Source organism: Benincasa hispida, chromosome 9 (assembly GCF_009727055.1).
Source record: "Benincasa hispida cultivar B227 chromosome 9, ASM972705v1, whole genome shotgun sequence".
NCBI lineage: Eukaryota > Viridiplantae > Streptophyta > Magnoliopsida > Cucurbitales > Cucurbitaceae > Benincasa > Benincasa hispida.
In genome coordinates this window covers 19,000,037-19,019,076 of record NC_052357.1, presented here as the reverse complement: position 1 = coordinate 19,019,076, position 19,040 = coordinate 19,000,037, and the positions used below count along the sequence as shown (strand labels likewise).

Genomic DNA, 19,040 nt, shown 5'->3' with positions numbered 1-19,040 from the left:
ATTATTGTCAATGCTTTCTATTTAACATCCAACCTTTAAGTGATGAGTCATTCTAACTCTTTTTCAGTAACTATGACCTTAGTGAAATAAATGTCTATAAAAGAAAATTATTGAAATAAGTTGAAAAAAAAATTTGACCTTATCAGAAGTTCAAACATATGAAAAACAAAACTACCATCTCCATTGTTGGAGATTTTAAAAAAGTTTTAGTATGTGAAATGTAGATATATATATATATTTATATTTATATTTATATTGGAAAAGAAATCTATATAACTTTTGGCATGTAGATAAAACATATGTTACCTAGAAATTAAGTTTTAATATATTTCCTCTTCAAATTTTTTTAATCTATTTCGAAGTTTTCAATCCATAATACTAAATTCATATGAAGTTTTTAATACTACACTACGGTTTGGTACTAATTTTTTTTTTCTTTTTTAGTACAATTGAGGTGGGGGATTCAAACCACGAATCTCGTGATTTCTAACACACTCGGATGTCCATTGAGTTATACTCGATACGATTTCACTACAAGAAATCTGGACTTTGATGTCGGTTGGGAAAAACTAAAATGGATGTACAATGTCGGTTTCTTAAAAAAAATGGATCTTTAATGTCAGTTTTAAATCGACATTGTAGGTGTACCTATAATGTCGGTTTAAAACCGACATTGTAGGTCAATTTTTTTTTGTTTCCTTCTCTCCCATTTTCATTTCCCGCCTTCCCCAATTATCAATAAGAAAATAAAAAAACTAATATATATATTGTGTAAAAGAAAAAAAATTGACCTTCAAATTAAATCCCCAATCTTATTCTTCTTCTCCGTCCAAGCCCTTCCCACGTCGCCTTCCTCAACTGCACATTCCCTGCCCAAGACCCTTTCTCTGATCACCTCACCATCCATTGCCTAGCATCACCAATGAGCCTTTTTTTTTCTCTCTCTCTCTCCCCTGTCGAACTCTCTCTCTAACCCACGAAAAAGTAGATCCACCGCCTGAAGTTCTGATCTTTCTTTCTCTCTCTCATTCTCACCAATCTGCAAGCCATACGCCAGATCTAGCTGTTGTGCAGCTCATGTTCATAGATTGAGTTTGTCCATGCCTGAAGTTCATGTTCATTAACCAATCTTGTTCTGACGGAAAAATCAGAGAGTAACTTTCTCTGGAGGAAGAGAGGAGAGAGATCGAAATGGTGTCCTTTTTGCAGTCCTTCATCAACCCAAAGAAAAAGATTGGGGATTCATCGCCAGATCGACCCAACGCCTCCGTAATTATGGTAATTGAAACTTTAATTGTTTCTTTTTCTATGCCGTTGATTTCAAATTTTGTTCCGTGGAGATTGATTTTGGGTTGTGTTACTATGTTAGGTCTTCGATTCGATTTGTATGACCCATATTATGATATTGATGTGAAGGAGGTTTTGAATCGACTCCCCAAGGAGGTTGTTGATGCAGGCAATCAACATTTGAAGCAGGCCATGGACCTTTCCATGAAGAATTAGTACCTTCCTGATGATCTTCAAGTTTTTTCCTACTATAGATGTTTATCTCTTCCTTAGATCGGTTCGAGCCTCGCCGAAAAAACATAAATGTGTTATATGTTTATCATAATCGAATAATCTTCAGTTTTATTTTTGTATTCAGCATGCTCTTAATATAATTGTTGAACATGCAATATTCTCGAAATCTAGTATTTTTTTATGGTTAAATTTCTATAATTTTTCATGGTCACTAGGAACTAACTCTTGATTGTATTGGGTTTTGTTGTTTTCCCCCAACTAAGCACAGGATGTTGAATTCTAAATAGTAGTTTGATGGTTATTAGTTTGAATTATTTCATTCTTTTGGTAGGCCATGCAAACACCATTCAGAAGCTATCTCCAGGATATGCTGGCACTTGTAAGTCTTTCCATTATTTCATATCTCCCGCTTTATTATTTAGAGTGAAAAAAATTGTGGTAAAAAAAGAGTGAAAAATGTCTGGTCGTGTTCATGGAAATGAGGCAACTGCTCTATATCATAGTGTCAGCCATGGTTCTTAGAGTTTTGTATCTTATGAACTGTATTTGGGAGTTATTGATTTTGATATTATTTAACATCTGTTAGACTAGATTGTATCTTGCTATGTACTTGCATTATAGTTGAATTGTTTATCTTAATTCTAATTTTATTGAATTCCCCTTCAAGGTTTCTCGTTCCGTACTCTGTTGTCTTTTTCATGATTTCAGGTTTCATGATCTAGATAGATATCAACATTTGGGTAATATATGTATGAATCTTGGATATGTTTTCTTTTAAAGCAAATAAATGAATTTTAGGCCTTTGTTTGTGGTTGAATTCTTGATTTGTCTGATTGTAACATTATACGAGTTTATACGAGTGATTTTCATGCATACCACTAGATCTTCGCTGTTAATCCTAATTCTTATATTATTTTCAAAAACATTATACGAGCGAAATTGCTTTATCACATGCAAATAAAGTAAAAAGTGTGGTGGTAAATTTTTTTTTTTTTTGGTTTGATTAATCTGGATTCTTTGATTTTTATTTACTGGCGAGTATGGAAGAAAGGTTGGATAAAAATAAGATAGAGCAAGGTTGATGATTTGATGACCAGTGTAAATTCACATGCTCAATTGTTCTACTCGTTGTGTCAAATTATTTAATATTAATGTCTCAACTTAGGTGAATAAAATTTGTGTTAATTTAAACTGTGTAGTAGCAGGAAGTAAGGCCGCATGATGTTGCATATGCATGCTAGAACTCCTTTGATTTCTTGGAATACTACTTAGTGAATAGTTGTGGGGATTGTGTGTGGCACATCCTACCATTGCTTTCTACTTAATGTCGACCTATCTTATTCCACCAAATTTCATCTGATGTCTTGCTAGACTGTTGATACATAACTTCTTTAGCATTTTTCGTTTGAATTTTAGGGTAAATGACTTCGTTTAGTAATTAAACAATATCATTTAGTATTGATCTTTGTTGATATTTATCTTTATTAAACCAGAGAAAGCTGAATGAATGAAGCTAAAGGCAATTTTTTTTCCCACTTTAGGTATGTTTTGCAGGTAAAGAAGGAGAGAGCAGAACGTGAGGCATTAGGATAAATTCAGAAAATGCTTCTAGTTCTATTGAAGAAGGAGCTAGCCATGCCATTGTTACTTCAATAAGTTCTTTCCTTTTATCTATTTACGATGATATTGCTTAATGTATTGCCTGAAATGGAGGTAGTGTAACATGATTCTGAAATTCTGGAACACTGAACCTTGTTGAGCTATTATAGTACTTGAATATAGAAGATAATAAAGATTTCATTTGGTCTTAAGTAAACTATTTTCGAACTTCCCACAATGGCTTTAAATTTTGTATGTTTCTTGGTTCTGTTGCAGTATGTGTTCAACAATGGACAAACGAATCTTACAAGGCTTAAAGATTTTGTTCGCATTGTTAGGAGACAGAGGTTTGTGTTGTATTTTAGTTGTAGAAAAAAGGTACTTCTTTTTGTGTTATTGTTGCTGAGTTTAGAAGCTGTCATGATTGATTAACATCCTAAGTTATGGTTAACCTTTTAGATGTAAAAAGACACCCAAAGTCATCTGCATTGAAACGAACAAAACATCTTGCAGCTTGGAGCTTCACTAACATTTGTCTATGCTTATGATTAACATTTAGTTTTTATTTAGGAAGGTAAAATGCAATTGTGATAGATAGATGGCAGAAGTTCAGTGATGTATTTCTGTGTTGTATTTGCTTTTAGTTACATACAATTTGAATCTAATTCATCTTTGGAATCTTATTTAGATAATCTAAGATTGACCCTCGATAGCATCTTTTAGTTGGAGATATTTTTTGTGGTTTCATTTGATTGAATTCTAGTATCCATTGGTGTGCTTTTTAGATGCTTGAAGTTTTGGTTTTGCTTTAGGGGGCTTTTTACTTTTTAGTTATATGGATAATGTAAAACTTTTTAGTTGAATATGCTAGCCTCGTACGTAAATTATTTGTTTTTTATATAATACTAGCTTTAATTTAATAAATTGATGTAAACTTATGTTGAATTTATTTATTTTTTTCCTTTTTGTAGTTCAATAAAAAAATATGCATATACGCAAGGAGAGATCGACGTAATTCGGACCCAATGGGCAAGTTTTGTTGGCCGATTTCTGTAAGGATGTAATTCTTGTTTTTTGTCTCAATAGAATGTAAATGCTAGCTTAGAATGAATGTAAATTTATCTAACCATGATCTTTGTGAATGGAATTAGTACTAATTGATATTTGTGAATGAGAGAAATGGTGGATTTGGTATAAGTTGTATTCTATGAAAGTCTGGTTCTGGTATTGTTTTGCAAATTTTGGTAGATAAATTCATAGGTGGAAGACAAATATTGATGAGTATATGCAATAGATTGGAAATATTGATTGATTCTTGTTTGTGGATAAATTCATAGGTGGAAGACAAATATTGATGGGCTCGCCATGCAATTTTTTTTATACTTTTTAATATAAAACACAGACATTTCCTGGTCCAACACTAGACATATAATGTCGTTTTTAACTTATTTGACCAAATAATCGAACTCCTCTTGTCAATTTGAACATTAAAAATTAACCCAAACATTGATCTCGACTTTATCAAAGCCACCCAGGGAACCTAATGGACCTGTGACACGAAGCTCCAACGATATGTGAATAGCTGACTAAACTCTTTAGCCACGAGATCCACCATCAATTAACTATCAGATATTTTTACTAAAGACCAATGACTGAACTCTTCTTATAATAGATATATTTCTATGCAATCAGCCATATTCAGAACAGTGTTGCTTACGAAATGTAGGAAGCTTTCTAGCAACGTTTACAGAATAATGCTAACCTGGCTGCCCTCATCGATGCGGGCCCCGTTCATCTCCGCCATATTAAATTGGACTATCATGTTCAGAACATGTTATTGAAGGAACTCTTAAATAAGAGCATCTATGAGCGTGTTCAGATCTTTCCTATTTCATTATGATTGAATTACCACACACACATTCTAACAAACAGGTATGCAATTTAACACTAATTAACGACATGCTTTCATAAATAAAATACAAGAGATTGAGTTCACGTATCAGTTGAAGGCTGTCTTCACTTCGAACTCAACCCAATGGAAGCAACCCTCTACGGTCTTTATCACCCAGTAAACAGACGGCTATCAGCAGCACGATCGTCTACACGAATTGGTAGAGGAAGGAACAAAGGGATGATCGTGTAGAACGACAAGCAAGTGGGAGAAGACTGTCGTATAACGGATGCTTATCGTTTAGAGAAAGCTACACGATCGTGTAGGTTTTACTAAACGATCACTTAGTAAAGAGTAAGCGATCGCTTGAAACTCAGCACGCTAAGCAATCATTTAGAAAAGCTGAGAGATCGTTTAGATAACGCGTGTGATCGTTTAGTACGCGAGGTGTGCGATCGTTTAGTCAATTAGGCGCTATCATATAGGCTCTCAGCTAAGCAATCGTAACGTTTTCACACCTTGAGTGATTTTTTCGAACTCTTTGCAAAATCAAACCAATTATCATTTCATTCTTTAGTTACAATAATCGAATTTTATATTTTCATTAACACACGATTCAGGAGAAGTTTCCGGCCAATTATCACATAATTAACCAATTAATTAATAAATGAATATAATCATATTATATTCTTAACCTATAGTTTGATATCATATATCTACTATAGTAATTTCTCCTCTACTTTATATAAATCATATTTATATCTAATTTCCTCCAAAATAATATATCTCATATTTAGTCAATTATATCATATATAATTAACCAGTTCAATTATATGATATATAATCGAACTCCCTCTTGTCAATTTGAATATTTCAAACTGATTCAAAAATTGATTCTCAACTTTATCCAAGCTACCAAGGGGACCTTATGGACCTGTGGCTCAAAGCTCCAACAATACGTGAATAGCTGACTAAACTTTTTAGCCACAAGATCTACCATCTGTTAACTGTCAGACATTCCACTAAGGACCAACAGCTGAACTCTTCTTACCACAGATATATTTCTGTGTCCATCGGATATAACCAAACATGAGTACAATGACCCTTCACAGATGCTCGTAAGTACAGCTGGGCCAATTTACCGTTTTTCCCCTGTAGTTACATCTTACTCTTTAAGTACCACTTATTCCTGTAATGAACAATACAACATGGTCCAACTATGTGTGAACATTTCTCGGGCCAAGAGAAGGTATGTGGCGCCACATCGTTCAAGCTCTGGAATCAGCCCTTAAGGGAGCTATCTATCTACTTGCCCCTACTTCGGGGAAAGAGTGAATTCCATCTTTTTAGCTAAGTTCCCAGATCCCAAATCAAAAAAATCCCCAAAACAGTAGGTTTAAGTCGACGACCTGGCCACTCGCACCCATACAAATCAAAGAACCGCCTTCAATGGCATGAGATCCTAACTCACTCAGGATTGAGGTCATGTTACCTATGGTCATCCTAGCAAAGTGAAGTCTCTGTCATGAACGGTGTTATATAACGAGACATTAACACTTCGTGGTTAGGCCTTATATAAACTCTTTGTATAAGATGCCCCCGCTCGCATGTTCCTACATGAATGATCAAGATCAGACCATCTGTGACAAGTCACAACACTTGTGACCATTCCACAAAGCGGGCTGCATCCATAGCGTTACAAGGATAAGGTTTCCCTCCTATATCCATATACTACAAATCATTTCGGTTATCACTTAAGATATGATCCACTTGTATGTCACCACATATATGCTTAAGTTACATACAGATAACCAGGGATTTTATGTTTATTAATTTGTGGTAAAGTAAGTAAAACAAACAACTGAGCAAAATCAAGATGTGAAGTAAAATATCATATATTATACATCACAAGCGTTCGTACAAACTGTTTACAAACTACAGGACATGAAACTTTAGGACATCAACCCCAACAATCTCCCACTTATCCTAAAGTGAAGTGGGGTGTACATAAAACTAGTACAAAACAATAAACTAGGGCATAAAAGCCCAGTACAAGAAAATCTCCCACTTGCTCTAGTCTAGCCGCGGGCAATCCTCTAGACCCATGCTCTAAAGGTGATCCTCAAACACTGTAGCCGTGAGAGCCTTCGTAAATGGGTCAGCAACATTGTGCTCCGAAGTGATCTTCGTGACAATCACGTCCCCTCGATGCACTATCTCGCGAATCAGATGATACTTTCGCTCTATGTGTTTGTCGCGCCTATGACTCCTAGGCTCCATGGAGTTTGCCACTGCCCTACTATTATCATAATAGAGGGTAATGGGCCTAGACATATCTGGAACAACTTCCAATTCTGTCAAGAACTTCCTAAGCCAGACGGCTTCCTTAGCAGCTTCGCAAGCCGCTACGTACTCCGCCTCAGCACCCCTGCTTAGTGCTTCACCACTCCACAGCTCCTCCGTTAAGAGTAAAGACTGATCCTGAAGTGGACTTGCGAGAGTCCTTATCAGTCTAAAAGTCAGAATTCGTGTATCTAATAAGGATCAAATACCTAAATCCATACATGAGCATGTAGTTCCTCGTTCTCCGAAGATACTTGAGGATGTTCTTCACTGCGATCCAGTGACCCTGGCCTAAGTTAGATTGATACCTACTGACTATGCCCATAACGTAGCAGATGTATATGGGACTCCAACGGCAGACGCATATGGGACCTATTTCATCTCCTCAACCTCTTGAGGCGTTAGGACACATGTCCTTAGACAGAGTGACTCCATGCCTGAACGGTAGTAGACCCCTTTTAAAGTCCTGGATCGAGTATTTGAGCAACATCTTGTCAATGTACGATGCCTGAGAAAGTGCAAGCACTTTGTTCTTACGATCCTGAAAGATCTGTATACCCAGAACAAACTGAGCCACTCCCAAATCTTTCATTTGGAATTGGGTCGCTAGCCAGTTTTTAACTGCAATCAGTAGACCTACATCATTCCCAATGAGTAGTATATTGTGTACATACAACACTAAGAATACTACTGAAGCATTAATGATCTTCTTCTACACACAAGGTTCATCAACATTTTGATCAAAGCCATACGACTTGATTGCAGTATCAAATCGTATGTTCCAAGATCTAGATGCCTGTTTCCGCCCGTAAATGGACCGATTCAGCTTGCAAACTTTTTGCTCTTGACCTTGGGCTATGAATCCCTCAGCTTGCACCATGTAAATAGTCTCCTCAAAATTGCCATTCAGAAAGGCCGTCTTGATATCCATTGGCCAAATCTCATAATTATAATAAGCTACATGGACAGGAGGATGTGGATCGACTTTAACATGGCAACAGGCGAGAAAGTCTCCTCATAGTCGACTCCCTCTACCTTGGTATAACCCTTTGCCACAAGTCGAGCCTTGAAGGTTTGTACCTTTCCATCAGCACCTCGTTTGCGCTTGTAGATCCATTTACAACATATAGGTCTTACCCCATCAGGATGATCTACAAGATCCTATACTGAGTTGAAGTACATTGACTCCATCTCGAGATCCATGGCCTTGACCCATTCATCGCGATGTACATCCACTATTGCCTTCTGATAAGAAACGAATCCTGAATGTCGCCATGCTACCATAGCAAGGATTTCCGTGAAACATAGATAGCGAACGGGCAGGTTCGCAACTTGATAACGGAAAGAAATGCACGTTATTACAATGCAAAGATATAAAATAATGTAGGATTGCAACAGTAAAATCGGGTTCAAAAGCATTAAGTTGAGAACATTACAATCACATGCGCCAATTGTATTAAAGCAGCTAATTTACGTATTTTGTGCAGGAAAATGCGTTGGTACAAGGTAGAATTGCGATCCAAGGAATTCAGTGTCCGAGCGCATTAGAAGATTGCGACCGTAAAGCTATCGATCGTTTGCGTTCGCGAAGATCTGCTCAAGAAGGTGGCCGCATAGAGACGGCGCATCAAGGTGAAAGCTTAATAAATCATGATGGGACAGAAAGCTGATGACGGTCGAATCCGAATTTAGTGGACAAGCCGTTAATGACACACTATAGCAAGTACACTCAACTTTTCGGTGACCATTAATCGGCACATCAGACAGAGAATTAATGACATCCCATCATTGCAATCATTAGAGAAAAAGAGCTTTTTCACCTTGATCTTTATAGATACCAAAGGCCACCATCGATAAAGGAGCTTGGCCATATAGAGAGTTCGCCTCATAGAAGATAGTTAGCCTTTGTTCATAGTTTTCTTACACTTAGAAGGTGGAGGCGAGTGAAGAGCAGAGGACACTGAGAGATCACTCCTAGAAAGCTCGGAAGACTACTGAGAGGTGCTGCAAATAGAGAGAGGGCTGACTCTTGCGGAAGAAAGAACATTCTTTTGGGCAGAGTAGAGAAAATCACAGTGTAAAAGCCTTGGGAAGCAAGACATTGCTACCAGGCTCACTATCCCTACTTTCCATTGTCATTCTATATTTTGATTCTATTTATAAAATGGAATTTGCATCTTTATATCTGTTCACTCTCTTTACATTACGCATGAGTAAGTAAACTTCCGAATGGGTTGAGAAGCAATTAGCTAACATGACTTGAGATCTTCACTTTATGCGATCATCTTGTATTATGTATACGTAATTCGTTCTTTAGAGATGCTCGGAAGGGTGGTCTAAGGATAGAATCTAGGCTTGAGAAAGTCATATTAGAATCTAGGCTCGGGAGAGTCAGATTAGAACCGCATAAGCAAGAGATAGAAACTTAGGAATAAGTTATATTTACTATTAACGCATCGCATGCACCTTAGAGATAGGATATGATAGTATGCAGTCACCTTGTGTATGTATACATCATTCATCATCATATAGACAAGAATAGAGACATAGGAATAAGTCCTATCGACATCATCGTATACATCGCATGCGTCCTAGAAATAGGAACTATGGCATTTGCATTGGAAGATGATTTGTTGTTGTATGTGTGTAGTATGATCGCATAGCTTGAACCCAATCTTAAGAAATGTTAGCTAAATCCCTTCTCAACCCGTTCTCGCATGCTCATTGTAACTTTCACTGTTATCAACTCTTTCCTCAATTCCATCGCATAGGATTTATATTTTAAACGAACATACCAACCAACTTGTTGTTTTGATTGTTACCATAAAGGAATCAGAATTTACCATCGTATACTATCTCCATAGTCCCTGTGATCGACCCTGCGCTTATCAGGCAACCTGGTAGGATTTATACTTGGATTTTGCTAGGAAAACTTGCATGTGCAACGTATACACCACCATCGTAATATACATCATTATTTCATCACATTCACAATGCATCACAACCCTCACTCTTGAGGTGGAACTGACCTACTAGATGAACTCCATCAATAACTCTTGCTGATGTAGCAGGCTCTTCAACGACTCTTGTTGAAGTGTCAATAGTTTCATTGGAAAGTTCTCGAACAGATGTACCTTTCTTCATTTTGGAGTTGAAGATGCTCTTAAGAGCGTCATGCTTGAGCTGCCTGGATGGTTGTCCGAACATTCCCTTTAGGGACTCCATGATCTCACATGCAATGACCATGGGCTCATGCTTCTTGGCCAAGAGATCGTTTATGTTGGCTAAGATGTACGTTTGGGCCTTCTCGTTCGCCCGTGTCTATCGCTCATACGCGTCTCGAATATTTCGAGCAGCATTAGGGGTGGAATAGGACATTCCTCCATAAGAAAGTATCAAAGATCATCGATGATTAATATAGTAAGTATTGAGTTTTTCCAACTAGCATAGTTGTCACTAGTTAGTTTGTCGGCGACTAATAAAGCTAATGTTGCGGTTGCCATAATTTAAAAGTTGCTAAAAAGACATGAAAAAACTTAATAAGTCTATTTGCACTACCACTTTTAACACCAATTTTAGGTTTTAGCAAAATAGTTTTTATTGTATCCTAAGTTAAAGACATCTATTTTGCAATGATGTCCTAGTGAGGCAGGACAAAAGTCACCAGTGGGGTGATCAAGTGCCTCTTCACTGGGATGAGACATTCTCAACCATTAGACAGAAACAACTCTTGTAACTAACTCTAACAGTCACCATTTTTTCAGTCCAAAATTTGTTAACATTTAACAATTCCGAATAAGTGTAACCCCTTATTTTAGGCCCTAGAGTCCCGCCCTAATGCACCCATCGTAGGGAAAAAGCAAATTAAGACAACAGACTAAAGCGACATTATCCTTTACTGGAGATCAGATAAAGAGTCATGCAAAACTGCCATCTTTTAGGGGGACACTCCCAAGGTGCCTCGAGGCGATGCAAAAAACGTTATCCAACCTAATGAGAGAGACCGTGGGATATGTTGTCATATATCCCACTCCCACTTACTATGAACATTCTCTCCGTTCACCTTGGTATTGACCTACTCAAACACCATCCTTTAGGGGGACACTCCCAGGGTGCCACGAGGCCAATGATAGATCTCACGGTGCGAACTTTAGGGAGAAACATGTAGAGATTTAAGTGAAGTATCATATACCCCAATTACCTCGTACTGAATGTTCTACCTAGAGATTCATTAACTTAGATAATCCGGCTACTAATTTTATCTAAGTGAGAGTTTAATTTGCTAAAAAAAACTCTTGCTTTTGATAATTAAACAAGTTCGAATCAAGTCCCATTAAACACTTTAACAAACTATCATCGAATTTGCATGCATGCATTAAATATATCTAATTCACATTTCTAGATAAGTTCTCAGGTAGGGGTGTTCTGTTTTCGTCACTAGGTTCTCAGGTAGGGGTGTTTCGTTTTCGTCACCTTAAATATCCCAGCCTAGACAGAACCCACCTTAGATAAAAGGTCCCTTATAGAAAGATTCGTTACATATTTAATCTTTTATTAGTCAATTTAATCATATTAAACCGATTAAAAGTTAAACTTACATTTCTAATCTCATTAGAACCGTGATCTTAGGTCTATCTCAATCAAATTTTAAAACTCTTTTAAAACCTGATTAAACCTAAGTTTACATGCATGACTTTCTTATTGATTTTAGTTCTAATTTCTATATAATTCTTATAAAAGAAACAACTAAAGTCATTCACAGTGCTAAGCTAGACTAGGTATTTATAACTTTTATAAATTAACTTATGTGGCATGCTTCATGCAATATTCATTCATTACTATATATAACTCTTATATAACATGTAATGAACCAAGCATACATGCTTTCATGCACCCTTATACTATAACACTTATAATATAAAGATGATGCATGGATATGCTTAATGCATGTATATATTATAACTCATATATTATATGATGCATGAGCATGCTTTAAAGTAATTTAGTCATGCAAGTTACTATATCATAACTCTTACAATATAGAGATGATGCATGATAAATGCATAACCTATGGTGGGTTTTAAAAACTATATAGCATACTTTATGACATATATAAATAAACATACATCACATGTACATTCATAAAGAATCAATAGACTAGGATGATTAGCCTAAAAAATCGAAAAAAATAAAGTTATCTATTACAATACCAACGAGCCAACCGGTACAAACAGGCGAACCGGATCTTGAACCGCCTGGGTGAAGCGTCGTTCCTTTGATCGTATAGCAACTCCTTGTGATCGTCTAGTGACGCTCAACGAGAATAAATGATCGTTTAGCATGGATCGTGTGCCTATGACTATGTGATGAAGCATGAAGGCCACGCGATCGTTTAGCGCACATCGTGTAACACATGCCTAAATGATCGAGTAGACGATAACTATGTGATGAAGCATGATCGTCTAAACGATCGCAGAGCAAGCATCGAGTATCGTATACCATGTGATCAAGTAGCCAGGGGCTATACGATGAAGCATGCTGGCTGACTCAATCGTTTAATGTGCGTGCTTACCATGCAGCAAGTAGTAAAACCTCAACGATCGTTTACCTCAGCTACACGATCAAGTAGCCAACACAACACGATCGAGTAAACTTTTTAACAAATACTACACGATCGGGTAGAAATTTTCTACACATTATAGGAACTCTTATCAAAGAGACCAATGAGCGGAAGCAAGATCATTCCAAATCCCATTGTGACAAAGTATACACACTTACAATCAAACACTAATAGTTATGCAAAAACTCTAAATTACAGCATGCTTCAAAAGGAAAATACTAAGGATCAAGAGAACTTACCCTTGAAGAACTATTCTTCTCGTTCTCTCTATCTAACAACACGATCGTTCACCAACACAAACGTCACGCCTCAGCAATCTCCTCGAACAAGAACAAATAACACTTGACCCTCGAACAGTAAGCAGACACCACCAGAAGGTTACCTTGGTATTCTCGGTGTGAGAATCCAAGAGTTGTGGGTTCTATATGGATTTGGTAGAGGGTAGAAGGAATGGACAGATCATATAGACGATCGAGTAAGTGGGAGATGACTAAAGTCTATTGTATAGACTGAGTAATCGATCGTTTAGAAAACAAGTGACTATCGTATAGTAGACTCATTGCACGATCGTTTATGCTCCCAAGAAATCGGATAGCTAATTCTTTTGATCATACGATTATATATAACTTAATGATCGCCTTATGTAAAAGTGAAAACGATTTTCATTTTATCCATCAGTTACCATAATTGATCATAACTTCCCACTAAGTTGGTTATTGGGAGAAAAAATCGTAACCAATTATCCCATAATTGATTTTATTACAAATATAAATAATATATATTCATAACCTATAATTTTAATATCACGTCTCATGCAACATATAAACCATAGTTCTTTTTCTCCCTTATAGCATTTAATAATAATAATTCCTCCAATTAATATATCTAATACATCAAGTCAATTATATCTCATATAATTTATGCAATCTAATTATATCATATATAATCATATTTCCTCACCCAAAAACTAATTCTCAACCTGAATCCATTGAGCTGCCAAGGGGACCTTATGGACCTGTAGCTTGAAGCTCCAACGGTACGTGAATAATTGACTAAACTTTTTAATCACGATATCCATCATCCGTTAAATATCGGACATTCCACTAAAGACCAATAACTACATTCTTTGTACTACAAATATATTTTTGTGTCCATTGGATATAACCAATCAACAATACGATGACCTTTCACAAATCGCTCGTAATTACAGTCAGACCAATTTACTGTTTTGCCCCTGTAGTTATATCTAACTTCTTAAGTACCACTGATTACTCTAATTAATAATACATCATAGTTCTACAATGAGTAAATCCTTCTCGGGCCAAGAGAAGGTATGGTGCCACATTGTTCAAGTCCCAGAATCAGCCCTTAAGGGAGTAATTTATCTACTTACCCTTAAATCAGGGAATGAGTGAATTTCGTCTTGTGTAGATGAGTTTCTGGCTCCCCAATCAGACGAACCCCCAAAGTGGTAGGTTTGAGTCAGTGATCTGGCCACTCACACCCATACAAATCAAAGGACCGCTCTCATAGGCAAGAGTTCCCAACTCACTCAGGATTAAGGTCATGTTACCTATGGTCATCCTCGTGAAATGAAAGTCTTTGTCATGAGCGGCGTTATATCACGAGACTAAACATTTCGTGGTCCGGTCTTATACAAAATCTTTTGTATAGAGCATCCCTGCTCGCATGTCTCATACATGAATGGTCAGGATCAGACCATTTGTAGCACTTTACAACACTTGTAACATCTACAAAGTGGGCCACACTTGTAGCGTCAACAGGATAAGGTTTCCCTCCTTTATCCATATACTACAGACCATTTAGGTTATCACTTAAAGCACGATCCACTTGTATGTCATCACATACATGCTTAAGTTACAACGATAATAAGGGATCCGATAGGACCCCAATTATGTAGCAATATCAAGAAAGAAAGAATAGAAGAGAGGTGGATGAATCGGTTAAGGATGACTTCCAATTCCATTAGGAGAAGTGGAGGTTTAAAAGAAGGAGGAAACGAAAAGAGAGGTAGGGAATTCTGAACATCAGGATTGAGGAAGAGGAGCTCCCGAGAGTGGGAGTTCGGAAGACGCTGTCGTGGAGAAGCCATCGCAGTATGTCGCTCATCGTCTACCTCTGCTAGGCAATCGTGTAGCAGAGCTCAGTGATCGTATAGAAATCGGTAAGCGATGGTGTAATAGATTGTATGTGTTTTTGTAAGAGTTTGTGAGCGATCATAGAGTATTTTGTAAGCGGTCGTTTAGTAACAATGAGCGATTGTGTAGAACTTATAAACGATGGTTTAGCATTTCGTAATCGATCGAGTATCAACTGTTAGCGATCATTTAGTCATGTTTGATTCCTATCATTTAAAAAAGAAGTTGTTCATCGTTTAATTTCTTTTTCGGAAAATTATACCAACCCGTTATGATGGTAAAGATTCCAAGAATCAGTATCCTAACAAATTGGTATCAGAGCAATTACCTAGGCAAGCAGGGTTTAGAAACGTTTTGAAGAGAAACTGGAGTTACTAGAACAAGAAATCTTTGAATACAAAGTCAAAATACAGAAGGTGTCAACCATAGAGAAGAAGTTGGCGTTGATAGCAAAGAGCATTGAAAGATTGGAATTGTAGGCAGAGAAACATCAAAAAATGTTCATTTCTTATGTTACGAGAATGGCCAAGGAAAAAGCAAAGGTGACGGAAGAGGCAGAAGGATCGAATGCCAAAAAGGTGTGCGGAACAAATAGTTCGGTGAAAGCACCCAGTGAAGAAGCGAATGGCGACTAGAGTGAATTCAAGAAAGTGAAAATGTCGATGTTTAGCGGAAGCAATCCAGATGCATGGCTATACAAAGCAAACCGCTATTTTCAAGTTCACAAGTTGACTGAATTTGAGAAGATGACGGTGGCAGTTGTGAATTTCGATGGCATCGCATTAGACTGGTACCGATCGGAGGTAGGCGAGAGTCGTTCGAAGATTAGGAAGACTTGAAAAAAAGAATGATGGCCCAATTCCGATCTTTAAGAAAGGGATTGATCAGTGGGAGATTATTGACTACTAAACAAGAAATGACTGTGGAAGCATATCGATCTGTGGAGGTGCCAAAGTCCATTATCTCGAACCAAGACAAAGAGTTTGTGAATAACTTTTGGCAAGAGTCGTTCTGACTATTGGGTATTATATTCCATAGCAGTTCAGTTTCTCATCCTCAGTTGGATGATCAAACAGAGGCGGTGAATCGCGACGTGGAAATGAATTGGAGGTGTTGTTGTGGTGAGAGACCAAAAGAATGGATGAACTGGTGGCATTGGGCAAACTATTGGAGTAACATTGCATATAATGCTTCTACTAGTGTGGCCCCTGTTCAGATTATGTATAAACGACAACCTCCAGTTTTCATTTACTATGGAAAGAATTGTACGGCCAATGCGACTTTGGGCCAACAAATGCGAGACAGAGATGCTGCATTACGCGAGCTTAAGGGGCATTTGAGGCTGGCTCAAGAGAAAATGAAGAAGTTTGTAGACAAGGAGCGACATGATGTTGGATTTCAAGTTGGTAGGCGATCATATAGAAACCGGTAAGCGGTAGTGTAATAGATTGTATGCGTTCGTGTAGGAGTTTGTGAGCGATCGTGGAGTATTTTGTAAGCGATCGTTTAGTAACACTGAGCGATTGTGTAGAACTTGTAAACGATCATTTAGCGTTTGGTAAGCAATCGAGTATCAACTGTAAGCGACCGTTTAGTCTTGTTTGATTCCTATCGTTTAATAAAGAAGTTGTTCATCATTTAATTGATTTTCCGAAAGATTGTACCAACCCATTACAATAGTAAAGATTCCAAGAATCAATATGCTAACAGGATCTTAGTTTATATCTTTGTGGTTAATGCCACTAAAATATCTCATATTTCAAAGACTGTAGTGAAGAAAATATCTCATGTTATTACATCACATAATGTTTGTTCATACAGGTATTTACAAACTACTGGACCCTATGAGATTTAGGGCATCAACCCCAACAAGGAAGTCATTAGTAGAAGGTAAGATATCCTCTAATGCTTTTAGTAGTTCTGAGAAACTAATGTCACTCCATCCATGTCTAACTTTTAAGTTATACAACTTCACTAATGTAGACAACTTGATGAACTTTTTGCATCCTTCAAACAATAGCTTCTCAGCATAATTAAGCAACTTCTCGAATCCATTGGGATCTTTTGAATATTGTTCATGAGCAATTTCAATCATTTCTTTTATATTTCCAATATCATTCTCTTCATAACTACATTCAGGGGATTTTCCATGCAAGGATGAACTAAGAAGTTCCTCACCATGCCAAAACCAAATCTTATAACTTTCATTAATGCCATTAAAATATAAATGATCTCTAATATCATTGTTATTATGTCTTTGACAATTTCCACATTTCAAATAAGGATAACGTATAACAGTATTATTTGTATTGGAAAATCCAAATTTGATGAAGTTTTCCACACCCAACTCAAACTCTTTGGATAATCTACTCTTTGACATCCATGATTTATCTATACTTATAATAAGCTAATCTTGGAACTACAAAACAAATTTACAATATTCCAAATTAGATAACTCATATAGCTTATAAAATTTATATGGAATTGATATTTATAGAGAATTTAAGAACTTGAACTCTCAAAAACTTCAAATGTGTGCTAATGTTGTAATGAATAGATGGTTTACTAAATTCAAAATCTTAAAAATTAAATGGTGCAAAGAGCAACTACAGCCACTTTTGTATTATGCTAAAGTAGAGACCAATGATTTCAAATGGGGTCAAATGCTTTCAAATTCTAAATGATGTGCTAATTTATGGTTGAAGAATACTTTTCTTTATACATTGTTTTCAATTTAACGACCAAACATGTGAGAAGACAATAAGATACTTCCTGGATGTGTGTGTTTGAATTCTTCTGTTCTTGTTGATGAGAAAATTTTTCAATTTGTTTTTTTATTTAAGTTTTTCTTAAGGAAGTCTCTGATTCATGTTGTCTAATTTGTAATCAAAGAACGATAATAATTACAAAAATGAACTGACGAACTTGAAACAGAGCACATGAAAATAATTGCAAACGCAATCAAAATGAAATAAGGCTTACCAGACAGGGGAGAAAAACAGAGGTGAGAAGGATGGAAGACGAGCGGCAGAGCGAAGATTTAGACGTTTGATTTCAAGAGAAAAAGGAAAATGTTGGGACAAAAGCAAGCAGAGGAATCAATTGTGTCGACCGCTGCAAACGAGGCGGAGCATGGCGGGGGAAATGAGGAAGGGGAAGAAGCCAACAATGGAGAACAACCACATAACTCTTGGGACGCTCCGCTTGGGATAGAACAGCCAGAGAACAACCACAGCATGCCGGCTCCGCTTGGGACGCTTGGTTCAGTTGTGCTTTTCTCACTACAGTCACTAAAAAACCAAGACACGATGGGAAGATTGGCTAGGGGACGAGAGGGAGAAGACGAGTGGCGCGATCGAAGACACGGGTGGCTAGGGGACAAGAGGGAGAAGACAAGCGGCGCAATGGAAGACACGAGTGGCTAGGGTTTTAAAAATCATATATTTTATTCGAAAAAATATTATTAGACAATTATTTTTTATATTTTACTTGACACGAAAAACATGTCAAGTAAAAGCTTTTTATACTTGACACGTGAAACGGGTCAAGTAAGACCTTATATTACTTGACACGAAAAACGTGTCAACTAAAGGTTCGCGTGAAAATATCCGAAACATTCCGTCAATCTCTATTTTTTTTAACCCTTTTACTTGACATTTCCTTTTCTAAAAGGTCATTACTTGACTTTTTTTTTTCAAAGAAACATCAAGTAATTAAAAACTACCAGTGTCAAGTAGTGTAGATTTTGTAGTAACGTGTATTCTTATGATTGGACAATAAAATTCATAAGATGCACACATTAATTTTCATATAATTAAGTAACAATACAATTCCTATATAAATTAGGTGATTAAACATAATTGCATATAGTATCAATTCATTCTCATACCCATCTACTCAACCATAA

The 19,040-nt window shown here is 36.8% G+C and overlaps 1 pseudogene; it reads left to right on the top strand.

Moving 5' to 3' along the window:
* The first annotated feature begins 1,191 nt into the window (after positions 1–1,191).
* Positions 1,192–3,114, top strand: LOC120087198 (annotated as a pseudogene).
* Positions 3,115–19,040: the final 15,926 nt, after the last annotated feature.